This window comes from Mirounga leonina, unplaced genomic scaffold (genome assembly GCF_011800145.1).
Source record: "Mirounga leonina isolate KUSES-001 unplaced genomic scaffold, KU_Mleo_1.0 Mir_166, whole genome shotgun sequence".
Classification (NCBI taxonomy): Eukaryota; Metazoa; Chordata; class Mammalia; order Carnivora; family Phocidae; genus Mirounga; species Mirounga leonina.
Window position 1 is genome coordinate 8,225,251 of NW_023270418.1, and position 12,557 is coordinate 8,237,807.

Genomic DNA, 12,557 nt, shown 5'->3' on the forward strand with positions numbered 1-12,557 from the left:
CATGTGAAGATAACTCCAAGAATAGTGCAGAGAGGTTACTGCTGTAACATCTTTTATCGTACTTTCAGTATGATTCAAGGTCTCTATGGAAAATAAATTATAATTTTAAGCTATGAAGTAAAGCTTCATATTACTGTATATATTGATTCATTTGTTTCCTTATCAGTGAATTTGAAATAGGTATGTTTAACTCGCATGTAAGGCAAGCATCCAATTGCTTTGCATGTAACCTTCCAAAGCCTTTGCAGGCCTGCTTTGGTAGTTTCCAGAACTTCTATAAAATATGCAAGATTCCAGGTCAATAAAGTTGTGAACAGAGTTGTTCTCCTTCCTCTGGTCCCTGTTTTAGAGAATATCACCATTATCTAATAGCTAACTAAGCCAGAACGTGGAATAATAACATTCTTTCTGCCTCTTCCCTTTCCCTCACCAAAAGCAACAAGTCAATTCAATCCATGGATCCTCCCTCCCAAATGTCTTTCCAATGCATTTCCTTCTCTCAAGTCTAGATTACTGAAGCAGCTTCCTAACTGATCTCCTTGGCTTTCTGTTATTCCTTTTATGCTCTTCAGCCAGAAAGATACTCATCAAATATAAATATTTTTATGCATCTCCCTCCCCCAATTCATAGTGTCCAGTGCTCCTGATTTCAGGACAAAGTCTAAATCCTTAAATGTCATTCAAGACCTTTCTAAATCAATACCTTAATTACTACTTCTCCATTGTCATCTCTCACTACTACCGGCACCTTGAATCCGATGACAATTACCTGGAGTTCCTCAAGTATATCTCATAAATAAGGTTTATATTGATTACATACATTGAAATAATATTTTAGGTATTTAGGTTTAAATAAAATATTAAAATTAAGTTCTCCTTGTTTCTTTTTCTTTATTTAACATGGTTAGTAGAAAATTTAAAAGTTTCTAGGATATGCATTTTATTTCTACTGAGCCAGTATTGCTCAATATGAATTTTAGGTAATGTGCAGACAGGGGATTAAATAAAAATAAATCATATACTAAGAAAAGTTATTCTCTTTATTTCCCTTTAACTCTTCTGATTAGATCAAAGAGAAATACTAGTTTAGTACTAGTTTTTCTCTAATACTACATAATTTCCCCTTTTAACATAGAAAAAGAAACTTCAATAATGAGACTTAGAAGGCCATAAAATCTAGGTGGAATTTAACATGATTTTTGTGTTTGCTTTGTAAATTGCCCTCTATTTAGGTTAGATGGTACTAGTTTTCAATTTATTGTGATGAAATAAGCTTTCATTTATAAATATAGTCATTTAAAACATGAACATATTTAAATCAAAATATTAAACAAATACTGTATAGACAGCACAGGACTGAAAAAAATCATGGCCAAAGTTTGGAAAATAGCCATACACAATGTAGGGTCTATTCATGGCCAACCCAGTACACTCAATCTTCTACATTTGATCTGTAAAACCTCTACATATAATATTTAAGATATGACTGCTCAGAGTTTAACTCCAACTTTGATAAGGCCATTGCAACATAAATGCTTTAGCTTCCTTTCTTGTTGCAAACAACTGAATTCAGACACAGTTGACCAACAACAAGTATGACAGTCGAGGTCCCTAAAAGGTCATCCTAGATCACAAACTGAGATGACCAGTCCCTTTAAGCGAGGGCAAGATGCTAGCAGTTTCTGGAATTTGAATCTAGAAGGAACTTTGGGGGCATTCTGGGTGGGGAAGCTGAGGAGAATAAATGTGGAAACAGTTGGGATGAGGAGAAATGAAGAGTATATGAGCAAATTCCTGAGTTATATCTTAGAGGCCAAGTAGCATAATAAACTCTGGAATAAGACTATCTGGGCTTGAGTTCTGGTTTGGGCATTTGTTAGCTCTGTGATCCAGGATAAATTGCATAACCATTCCATAGTTTGGTTTCCTTGTCTGTAAACTCCTTAATAATAGTCACTACCTCAAAAAAAAAAAAAAAAAAAAAAGTCACTACCTCAGAGGCTTTCTATGAGGCCCATACTAAGTACTAGACCAATATCAGCTATCACTGTCATCATCTACACTGGCACATAATGATGTTCAGAGGAGCATGGAGATATGTGTGTGATTTTAATCTAGAATAGGGGTTAATAAATTGGGACCTGGAGCTCAAGAACATGCAGAAGATAATATATGACAAAATTAATCAGGATTAGGTTAAAGATAGCCAAATTATCCTACAGGCAGTCTTTCCAAGGAATCCTTTCCATAAAGTTCCAGTCATTGTGGATTATTTCATAGACACTCTGATGACACTGGACCATCCTATAGAAATGTTTCTTTTTAAGGTCTCTAGGAACATAGCTAATAAATGGGTAAATATTGGGCACCTGGGTGGCTCAGTTGGTTAAGCGACTGCCTTCGGCTCGGGTCACGATCCTGGAGTCCCGGGATCGAGTCACACATCGGGTTCCCTGCTTAGTGGGAAGTCTGCTTCTCCCTCTGACACTCCCCCCTCCTGTGCTCTCTCTCTCTCTTTCATTCTCTCTCAAATAAATTTAATAAATAAATAAATAAATAAATAGGTAAATATTATCTCATTTATTGTGATAATGGCACTTCTATTTGGTTAATAGCTGTTCTTATAACATATCATTAAGACATTTTTCCTATAGTTTGTTTTTTTTTCCTCCCATACAGCAGCTGGGGCCTTGGGAATCTAAGAGGAAGAGAAAATGCCTGTAAAAAGTTTTTTTTTTTTTTCCTTTTTGCAATCACACTGATTTCTGTACCCTGAGGTTTCTACTCCCACACATTCCAATGTTGGGTAAATTACTGTAGCAGTAACTTAGACCAGTATTTTGAACTCAAGCATTAATTTGTGCCTTGTTTTGTTCTTCATGTACCTCTTCAAAACCCTTAAGAAACCTATAAGCAGTAAGTTTTAACTTTTTTGAGGATTGAAAATGCCATTTGAAAATCTATTGAAAGCCATGGGGTGTGTCTCCAGAAAGACAAATGTTCTTACATAAACAGAAAATGTTTATACACAATTTCATCAGGTTCAAGGGCTCCCTGAAGCTTACTAACCCCAGGTTAAACATTTCTGTTGTGAGACAAATCACCATAGGCCAACCTGGAACTACAAAGGTAATGCAGAAAATGTAGCTGAGCAAGGTCCCTGATCCCTGACAACAAATAACTGTCTAGGTAAAAGGCAGGACAGAAATATATTTAATTTTTAATTATTGTTGGGAAGTGGAATGACTGTCTTCTTTTATGTCTTTACAGTATAGCATCATTATTAAAAATGCTGTGGATCTTAAACTGAGAAAAAGATTACCAACAGAGCTTAAGATTTATAAGACCAATTACAGAGAAGCTGATTAGATCTTCCTGAAGTCCATGAATGACACCAGGTGAGAATGACTGAAAAGTTTCTGAACATCTGGTTCAAATCATTCATTGAACCAACCACTTATTGTATACCTAGACCATGCCAAGCAAAGTTCATGGAGCCTGAGTTAATTTTCTAAGGTCACAAGTTAGCTAGTGGCACAGCCCACCACTCTGTTTTAACTCCTAGGTTGGGACTTTGTCACTATATGCTATGGCCTCCACAAAAGCATGTCATGGTGAGATAAAATTCATAGTCCACCAGATACTACTTTTGTGTACAGCTATGTACTAACAAAAGAAGAGCATAGCTCATGTGGCATTTTTAAAGAGATAAGGAATTAAAATTGAAAGCAAGATTTCAAGACATGCAGTGCTTGCCATAAAACAATTAACCTAATCTAACTTAATCTGATGTGGTTTTTCCACTGGCCTTGACTATAATTTACTTTTCCTCAATTTTGTTCAAGTACTTTTGCCCAGTCTGGTGTTCCACAGAACACTCTTCCCTCAAGATACTTAGTGCACAAAAGATTTTGTGGCTAAATAAGTTTGGGAAATTGTTCCATATTCTAGTTTCTGTTTGGTGTTTTAAAAAGCTTACAAGATCATTAAAGGTTCTAGGAAGTCGTGCAGTAAAACATAACAGCAAAAATCTTAGTTGCCTTTAAGTCTGTATTTCTTAAAGTCTCTATACCTCAGAGCACTTCCCTAATGTAACACTTATTAAAATCCCACACAACAGATGTTCCACAGCACATGCGACAGGAAATTCTGCTGTAACTTTACAAGTCTTCAGTCTTCCATTTTCCAATGATTGTTGGAAATGCAGAGCAACTATTTTATGAAAGGCTGTTGCTTTGGCATACCCTCTTTTTCAATTCAGCTATGAAAACAATGCTAGCTAAAACCACCCTCCATTTCTGTCTTTCAAGCATTTCTCTCTACATAACACTGGCTTGATGTGCTGTATTATAAGGAAATAATCATATATGGGAACAATTATTTAATTTATTTGAGAATAAAAAATTGAAAACAACAAAATCTCTAGTAATAGGGGGATGGATAAGTAAATTATCCATACAATAAAATGTTATCAAAAATCACATTTTTCAAAGACCATTTAATGATGTGGAAAAGTCCGTGATATGTTTTTAGTGACATACATAAGGTACATTATGTTGAGAGCATCATTCCAACTTTGTAATATAGTACACACACACACACACACACATATATACATATTTTCACACACACACACATAAAAAACTTAAAGGGCATACCTTAATAGGTTCAGTTATTTATCTCTGAAAAGACTAAAATTTTTTCTTTATGTTTTTAAGTATTTAAAATAAATTTTACAACAAATATGGTTTTCTTTTAAAACAAAACAAAACAAAAATACTATTGAATATGTGGGTTTTACATCTTCAGCTCAAACTGGAAAAAGACACCAGTTCAAATATGGGCTGATTTAGTCCTCATACATATTTCATCCAAACAGAGGTTACCAAGTAGTTTTGTTTCTTTTACCTCCAAATTATTGTTCTTAGTTCCTCTAATTCCAGGCTCCATGAAGGTAATAGTACTCTTTCCCTGGAATTATGATCCTTTTTCTCAACTAAGATGTTTTTTAAACTAGGATGTTTTTTAAAACTGATTTTGGAAAGACTATTTATACTTCAAAAAAGTAACTTTGTGTTACTTTCTTATAGGAGATATTTTTTATAGGCAATATGGAATAATATATATGCAAATTTGTACAGTGGGTTCTCCACATAGAAGTACCCTTGAAATAAAAGGATGAAATGGGTCTCAAATTCTAATACTCATGACTTCTGAATTGCTGATCATTTGTAAAGACGCTTTTCTCTTGGCTATAGGTGTGATAGTTTCTATGGTAGAGGAAGTTGGTCAGATGTATTTGAAGGAATATGAGGCAGTTTGCGAGACAATAAGACAATTAAAAGAAGCAGGAATTTTATTGCCTGCCAGAACAAAACTTAGTAGCTTTTAAAGGAAGATGGAATAATCACATTCACTGTAGTGTGATTTAACTTAAACGTATATATACATATATATACATATACGTGTATATGTCTAATGTAATGTTATCTTAAATTCTTGCATAAAATTTTTTAAATTACTGAATATATGAAGAAATAGATAAATATGACCAATAATTATGAAATAAAGCAGCCAAAAGAAACAAATCCCAGATGACTCAGGTGTTAGAATTAGCAGCACTGATTTTAAATTAGCTATTATAAATATATTTAAGAATTTAAAAGGAAAGATGTATATAGGAAATGTACAATGGGAAATCTTCTCAGAAAAATGGAAACTATAAAAGAGAACCAAATGGAATTCTAGAACTAACAAACACACTGTCTGAAATTTAAAAATTGATTGGATTGTATTAACAGCTGCCTGGACACTGGAAAAAAGAAAAAACTAGTGAACTTGAAGATAGGAAAATAGAAGTTATCTACTCTGAAGAACAGAGAGAAAAAAGATTTAAAAAAAAAGAAAGAATATATTCTTAGTGACCCGTGGGAACTTATAAACTGGTGTAAAGAAAGTGTAATTGGAGCCACAGAAGTAGAGAGATTGAATAGGGCAGAAAAATATATCTGGAAAATTAGTGACCTAAAATCCCCCAAATTTAGAACACCAACAACAATCCATAAACACATCATTGTCATTTGCTGGAAATTAAAAATAAAATGAAAATGAGAGCTTTTCATAAATCTCAGTTTTCCAAACTTAACTATCTCTATTCTCAACACATTTTTCTACTTTTAAAACTACTTCAGGGAGCCTATATGAGTGATGTTTCATAAGCATGATAATTTAAATAATCAGAAAAGTAAAGAACTTGAACTCAAATCAAAACTTGCCAAACTTCAAATCCAGTACCTTTTTACAACTGTATTTTAGAAAGTAAGATGACAATATCCTTTTTCCTTTTAGGACTTAACATGACAGAAATAACTTAGAGAAAAAAAATCTAAGTGTGGATTGGTTGTTTTTCCTATGAGGGTTTTCACCTTGTTGGTTACTATTGGTCTAAATAACCACCTCCACCCACTTCAGACCATAAGCTCCACACAGGTAAGAGATTATTTTTTTGTTCCTTATTCAGGGTTATATTTATAGAATGTAGAAGAGTGACTGATACATCATAGATACTCATTGCATAAGTAAAAGAACGAGATCAAAATGAAGGCAAATGTTTTTGTGATTTTGGTTTATATCATATTTGGCACTTGTTTTGTTAATAAGCCAGATGTAATATTTTCAGATATTTCCTTGAGATGTTCTAGTGAACGTCTTAATGCAGACTATACCAGATAATAGACCTACTGGCCCAAAGTCAGAATTGTAAATAGGTCAGTGATTATTGTTGCTTTCACTGCTCACCTACATACTACTTTACCTGGAGAAAAAAAAAAAAATAAAGAAAAAGGACAATCAAGTCCCCCAAATTCACTGATGCCTCTAATTTAGTCTTCTTGCTGGGGCAGTTTTTCCACAATTTATGCTTCATTTCATGTAGTGTCCTGAAAAATCTATAAAGTGACTTATTGTATCCCAGTTCCTTAATGTTCCTATTGGTGCACTAACAGTCATGTGCATTGTTTCAAAAGTCAGTGCATTATATTATCAATCAGAGTGTAAGAAAGAAAGCAGAAACCACCTTAAGACTTTTCAACAGAGTGAATTTAATTCAGGGAATTTATCACATAGGTGATGGAATTTCTGAGAACGAACAGAGGGGATGATAAGGTAACAGAGTTAAACAGAGTTAAACAACATGAAACCACTACCATCTATAGGCTAGAAAGATGAAACATGTGGCAGTACTACTGCCCAAGGAGTTATTAGATGCAAACCAAGACAAACTTGTCAAGCAATGAAACCAAGGAGCTGGAGCCATAAAGGAGAAGCAACACTGAGAAGCTGCCTTAGATGGGGAGGAAGGAGGAGAAATGCTCTGGCTTCTCTCTCCCACCCCACTCAATCTCTGGCCAGTGTCTTTCTTTGTCAAAACTCAGCCAGAAGACAGCTGATATGGGATCCTGGGAAACACGGACTGAAGGGCTCCATCTCTCCCTCTACCAGAGAGCTGAGCTCAAGAAAGACAAGGAATGGAGCCAACATGCCCAAGCTCCCAGCCACAGCACTTACAGGTGTATCAATTGTTTCCAAAATTTAAAGCATTTTTTCCCCCAAAGGTTCTATGTAGTTTTAACAGTTTGATGCCATGTCGCAATGGTTCTGCAATTCTAATCCATCAGTTACTTTTGGGGGGGAACTTTTACAGGACCATCTGGTAGAGACCATTGGAAACTAGAAAAATCTTTTAAAAATAGAAATTGCCTAATGCAGTCCTTGCTCATCTCATCATGGATTTTTAGGCATTTGATTGAAATATGCCAATAAAATGACTTTTGAAATGTTCCCTTTCCAAGTTTCTGAGCCAGAAACAGAAGGCTTATCTTCCTGTTAGCATAGGCTACTGTTGTAGTAGGTTCTTAATCTGAAAAACATAATGAAAAGAAAATACATCATGTTATGAAAGCTGTTTGAAACTTGCGTTGCTCTAGGACTAACTCTGAAAGGTTCCTTAAGTTCAGAAAATCAAGGGGCACCTGGGTGGCTCAGTCATTAAGCATCTGCCTTCAGCTCAGGTCATGGTCCATGGTCCTGGGATCCAGCCCCGCGTTGGGCTCCCTGCTCAGCGGGAAGCCTGCTTCTCCCTCTCCCACTCCCCCTGCTTGTGTTCCCTCTCTCGCTGTGTCTCTCTCTGTCAAATAAATAAATAAATAAAATCTTAAAAAAAAAAAAAAAGATTCAGAAAATCAAGAAACCCAAGAGGAACATAAATGCTTGAATCCTTATCTCTGCTATTGCAGATCATGTCATTGGATACTCCAGAAAATGAATATGTCTTGAAGTGCCTGGAGTGTGTGATTAAATCCCTGAGTAGGGTGAGTATGACATAATAATACTTGACAAGTGCTTGAAGAGTTTAAACAGTAAGTAAGAAAGAAAATGACTTCCTGTAGCATAAGGAGTTAGAACTTGAAGTACCAAAATGGAATTGGAAAATGGAAACATTTGAATGACTTTCTAGAAATATTTCCTAATGGAGCTATAAGTTAAGATGGTGGAATTGGTTTTCCAGAGGGGAGTGATTGCAGCAGAGGTTTTTGAAGTAAACAAAAGAAAAAGCATCAGAGAATATACCGCAGGGAATATACCTAAGGAGTCAGCTCTTATTAACTCTTCTCTTTAGGTTCAGCATTAAAAATGGCAATGCTACATCTGCATTCAATGAAGTATATGTACACATATTATCTTATTCAATTCTCAGGTGAGAAACCAGGATTTAGGGAGGTTAAAAATGGCTTGTTCAAAGTGCACACCAAGTGTTAGACCTGGGTCTCCAACCTAGGCTCTCATTCAACGTCAGTACTCTTGCTACTACAGTACAGAGCCTTGGGATCAGGAAGAGTCACTCACAGCAAATCAACACCATGATTGATACTGGAAGAGTTCCATATTTTTGGAGTTGATGTGGATTTATCTACAACAAAAGGAAAATACCACCCCTTTCTAAACATCTAAGGAATTGTAACAGCCGATTTCTTGGTTTTAGAGAACAAAAGATACTCTGGGTACTTTAGGCAGAAGGAGGTTTATTACAGAGCATAAGATAGTTTGCAGAATGTATCAGAGGCTAGAGAACTGAGTAGTCCTGCTACTAAAATCTGTGGGATCTGGGGCAAAAGTACAAATTGATACCCACATAAAATGTCTAAGTACTTAAAAGTTAAACATCAGCTTCAGCTTGTTAAATAAAATATGTGTTATGTTCCCACATTGAGAAAGTTACCTCCTAAATGACCTGGGAGGTCAAGATAGAGTTTAAAATTCTCAGACTGCAGGGGCAGAGCAAGATGGCGGAGGAGTAGGAGACCTAAATTTCGTCTGGTCCCAGGAATTCAGCTACATAGGGATCAAACCATTCTGAACACCTACGAACTCAACAGGAGATCGAAGAAAAGAATAGCAGCAACTCTCTGAACAGAAAAGCAATCACTTTCTGGAAGGTAGGACGTCTGGAGAAGTGAATCCGAGGCGATATTTGGGAGGATAGACGGCGGGGGAGAGGGCCTCCGTTGGCCGCTTCTGGCAAGTGATAGAGCCGCAGAGCACAAAATCGGAACTTTTAGAATTCGGCTCCATTGAGGGATGTCGCTCTGGTGGCTAAGTGGGGGATGGAACCCTCGCTGGGACAGTGTGGTCTCAGGACCCTCAGGGTCACAGAAAGACTGGGGGTGCCTGAGTGTGGCAGAGCTCCCAGGTATCGGAATGGGGAAGCTGACTGCAGGGGTGGAGCCGAGGAGTGGGCTCTCAGCTCGGGGTTGCCATAAACCATGATCCACGGCACAGTCGGGCCACTGCTCCTCCAGCAGGGACCCAACAAGCGGCAGATCCGGGGAGACTCACCTTCCTCCTCTGGGAGGAGCGGTACAGGAGCGTACTGCAGGGATCTGCTGGATTCAGAGACTCCAAACGGGTCCTGTGCCAGAGATACAAATGCTCAGTTACAGGCCAAGTGTGCACGGAGTGCGGCCTGAGACTGGGGAGATGGGAGTGACTGACTGCTTTTATCTGGGGGAACACTGAGGAGTGGGGCCCTGAGTTCTTGGCTCCCCCAAGGCAGAGACTGGGAGGCTGCCATTTTCACTCTCATCCTCCAAAGCTGTACAGAAAGCTTGCAGGGAACAAAAAATTCCAGAGAGCAAACCCAAGCAGATTACTTAGCCCAGACCCTGCAAGGGTGGGGCAAGTCCGCCTCTGGCAAAGACACTTGAGAACCACGGCAACAGAACCCTCCCCCAGAAGATCTGCAAGAACAGCCAGCCAAGACCAAGTTTACTGATCAATGACAACAGCAGAGCGCCAGCACTAGGGGAATAAAGCACATAAATCATGGCTTTTTCCCTATGATTCTTTTGTCTTTCAAAGTTAATTTTTTTAATTTTCTTTTGCTTTTTAATTTTTTTGAATTTTTCTTTTTCCCTTTTTCAACCAACATCTTATCAATCCTTATTATTAAAAAATCTTTTTTATTTTTCATTTTTAGAGTCATATTCTATCCCTTCATAGTAGTTAACCTTATTTTCGGTGTATACATATATATATAAGTTGTTCTCTCTTTAAAATTTTGGGATACAGTTTCTTCTAACAGACCAAAATATACCCTAAATCTCTAGTGTATGGCTTTGTTTTAGTCTCCTGCCTGATCACATTCTCTCCTTTTTTTTTTTTTAATCCTCTTCTTTCTTTTTTCAACTAACTTCTTATCAATTCCTTTTATAAAATCTTTTATAATTTTCATCTTTACAGTCAAATCCATCCCTTCATCATATTTACCCTTACTTTTGTACATATTTAAGTTTTTCTTTCTTTAAAATTTTGGGAGGCACTTTCTTCTAACAGACCCAAAATCTAGTGTGTGGCACTGATCTATGCACCAACCTGATCCTTTTGATCATATTCTGTTTTGTTTGTTTGTGTGTGTGTTTTTATCTTTATCTTTTTCTTTTTTCTTTCTTTCCCTTTCTTTTCCCCCAGTTTCAGGTCTCTTCTGATTTGTTTAGTGTATATTTATCTGGGGATGTTGTTACCCTGTTAGCATTTTGTTCCCTCATTCATCTATTCTCCTCTGGACAAAATGACAAGATGGAAAAAATCACCTCAACAAAAAGAACAAGAGGTAGTACCGACTGCCAGGGACCTAATCAATACGTACATTAGTAAGATGTCGGAACTAGAGTTCAGAATGACGATTTTAAAGATACAGGCTGGGCTTGAAAAAAAGCATGGAAGATGTTAGAGAAACACTTTCTGGAGAAATAAAAGAACTAAAATCTAACCAAGTCAAAATCAAAAAGGCTATTAATGAGGTGCAATAAAAAATGGAGGCTCTGGGGTGCCTGGGTCGCTTAGTCAGTTAAGTGTCTGCCTTTGGCTTAGGTCACGATCCCGGAGTCCTGGGATTTAGTCCCACATTGGGCTCCCTGCTCAGCGGGGAGTCTGCTTCTCCCTCTGACCCTCCCCCCTCTCATGCTCTCTCTCTCTCTCTCATTCTCTCTCTCTCTCTCAAATGAATAAATAAAAATATTTTTAAAAAATGGAGGCTCTAACTGCTAGGATAAATGAGGCATAAGAGAGAATTAGTGATATAGAAGACCAAATGATGGAAAACAAAGAAGCTGAGAAAAAGAGAGGTAAACAACTACTGGATCATGATGGCAGAATTCGAAAGATAAGTGATACCATAAGATGAAACAATATTAGAATAATTGGGATCCCAGAATAAGAAGAAAGAGAGAGAGGGGCAGAAGGTATATTGGAGCAAATTATAGAAGAGAACTTCCCTAATTTGGGAAAGGAAACAGGCATCAAAATCCAGGAGGCACAGAGAACCCCCCTCAAAATCAATAAAAATAGGTCAGCACCCTGACATCTAATAGTAAAACTTACGAGTCTCAGAGACAAAGAGAAAATCCTGAAAGCAGCTCGGGACAAGAGATATGTAACCTACAATGGTAGAAACATTAGATTGGCAACAGACCTATCCACACAGACCTGGCAGGCCAGAAAGGACTGGCATGATATATTCAGAACACTAAATGAGAAAAATATGCAGCCAGGAATACTCTATCCAGCTAGGCTGTCATTGAAAATAGGAGAGATCAAAAGCTTCCAGGACAAACAAAAACTAAAGGAATTTGCAAACACAAAACCAACCCAACAAGAAATATTGAAAGGGGTCCTCTAAGCAAAGAGAGAGCCTAAAAGCAACATAGACCAGAAGGAAACACAGACAATATACATTAACAGTCACCTTACAGGCAATACATTGGCACTAAATTCATATCTTTCAATAGTTACCCAGAATGTAAGTGGGCTAAATGCCCCAATCAAAAGACACAGGCTATCAGACTGGATAAAAAAAAAAAAAAAAAAAAAAAAAAAACAAGACCCATTGATATGCTGTCAGCAAGAGACTCATTTTAGACCCAAAACCACCACCAGATTGAAAGTGAGGGAGTGGAAAACCATTTACCGTGCTAATGGACATCAAAAGAAAGCTGGGGTGG

The 12,557-nt window shown here is 37.1% G+C and overlaps 1 protein-coding gene across 1 annotated transcript in view; it reads left to right on the top strand.

Annotated features, from left to right (window-relative positions):
* METTL15 (methyltransferase like 15) overlaps positions 1-6,375 on the top strand; it is a 241,580-nt gene extending 235,205 nt beyond the window's left edge. The window contains exons 7-8 of the transcript XR_004680688.1: positions 3,271-3,398; positions 6,349-6,375. The gene's annotated coding sequence lies outside the window, so the exon portion shown is untranslated. The remainder of the gene's footprint in view (positions 1-3,270; positions 3,399-6,348) is intronic.
* The last annotated feature ends 6,182 nt before the right edge of the window (positions 6,376-12,557 follow it).